Genomic DNA, 1,919 nt, shown 5'->3' with positions numbered 1-1,919 from the left:
ACCTTATGTTGCGAACAATATTCAAATAAGCAATGGACAGCAGAGTGGAAAGCTTTAGAGCAACGCTGCCCGGATTGTCACGGCAATTAACAGGAAACACCGGCATGAAAACCCTAAAGAAACCTGACAAATCCATTTCGCCACAGAATGCAACGTTGGTGCTCAAGACTTTTCCGTGCAAAACCACAGGAAAAGTCACAACACTGCGATGGCCGGGAATCGAACCCAGATCAACTGCTTGGAAGGCAGCTATGCTCACGATTACACCACCACCGCGTTAGGCGCTAAACTGCCCCTTTTCCCAAACACACATAACAAGGCCGTGATAGTCACCAACTGAACTGGGGCTGAAAGCAAAACAAGAAATTGCTTGTAAAACGTCAACAGGTCTGAAAACATCAGAACCAGAAGCCTTCAGCCCTTAAGAACAATCACTGGATCCAAAAGGTTCACTCCCCACAAATGCTGCCGGACCTGCTGAGTTTCCCAGCAATTTTTGTGCTGTTTCTCAGATCTGCAACATCTGCAGTTCTTTGTCAGATAGAAAACAAACGTTGACTCATTGAAGGGGATGTTTGATCAGGTGATAGTCCTCTTCATCCACAGATATAGATGGGATGGAGTATAGGATCATAAAATTCTTACAGTGTAGAAACAGGCTATTTGGCTCTTCATGCATCCCACCAAGTCTCACCCTCTCCGCTATTCCTGTAACCCCGCATTTTTCATGGCTAACCATATAACCAACACTCACCTGGACACTATTGACTATAGAGCGTTGCAAATCCACCCTAACCTGCGCATCTTTGGACTGTGCAAGGAAACTGCAGCACCCGTAGGAAACTCACGCAGACCAGGGGAGAATGTGCAAACTCCACACAGTCTTCAATCAGACAGGGATCTGGGTAATTGGAGAGGTTTCAAGAGGGAGTGCAGACTGGTTTGTGAATGATGGGCCGAAAGCCTGATCTCAGTGCTGTAAAGGCTCTACAGTAACATGATTCCCTTCATCCAGCATTCAACACAGTTTGCATTTTGTTTTAATCCGTCCGGTTATTGACATTATTCTGAGTGAAATGTACAGACAGCGGTTGTTTGCACATTCACTCAGATCTGTGTTGTGATGGGTCAGAAGCAACATACAAAACAACAACTGGCGGAGGGAGAATTGAATTCCCCTTCCGAATCTGCCGAGGACATGCAGGACCTGGAACTTCTTTATCACCACTCACCACCCGGTGCCTGGAGGAAGAACACCTGATCTTCCTCCTCAGGAACCTCCAACCCCAGGGCATCAATGTGGCCTTTACCATTTATCTGATTTCCTCCTCTGACCACCTTATCCCAGTTCCATCCTGCCAGCTCGGCACCATCCTCATGGCCTGTCCGACCTGCCAATCTTCCTTCCCACCTATCCGCTCCACCGTCCTCTCCGACCAATCACCTTTACACCAACCTCCATCCATCAATTGCGCTCTCCGTTCCCTTCTCCGCAGCCCCACTCCCTCCCATTTATCTGTCCACGATGGACACTCCCAGCCTCATTCTCCATGATGGTGTTTTGCCCGAAATGTCGACTCTCCTGCTCCTCGGATGTTACCTGACCTGCTTTGCTTTTCCTGTATTACTCTAATCTTGACACTGATCTACAGAATCTGCAGTCCTCACTTTCACCTCGCATGACTGAATTCCTGCCCCTTAAAGATCGAATTGGGTCTCGTGTTTTCATCATGAATTTCATTATGTTTAATATATTGTATTTTAAAAATCATCACAATATATTTATGCCCTCATGAGCATGTAATGCATTTGGACAGATCAATGCCTCCTTTCTCTGTGAACAAATAGAATTAAAGGAAACGGGTTGGAGAATGTTTTTTCTCACAAAAACAGGAATATGGAGTTATAATTTATCTCTG

At 46.1% G+C, this 1,919-nt stretch overlaps 1 non-coding gene across 1 annotated transcript; it reads right to left on the bottom strand.

Annotated features, from left to right (window-relative positions):
- Positions 1–204: 204 nt before the first annotated feature.
- On the bottom strand, positions 205–276 carry trnag-ucc (transfer RNA glycine (anticodon UCC)). Its single transcript has one exon. It is a non-coding gene; the product is annotated as a tRNA-Gly (tRNA).
- Between the last annotated feature and the right edge of the window lie 1,643 nt (positions 277–1,919).

This window comes from Chiloscyllium plagiosum, unplaced genomic scaffold (genome assembly GCF_037043375.1).
Source record: "Chiloscyllium plagiosum isolate Xiang-an unplaced genomic scaffold, Cpla_swu_hap1 HiC_scaffold_39, whole genome shotgun sequence".
Taxonomy (NCBI): domain Eukaryota; kingdom Metazoa; phylum Chordata; class Chondrichthyes; order Orectolobiformes; family Hemiscylliidae; genus Chiloscyllium; species Chiloscyllium plagiosum.
Note: the sequence above shows the minus strand (reverse complement) of the source record. Positions and strands in the feature narration are given on the sequence as shown.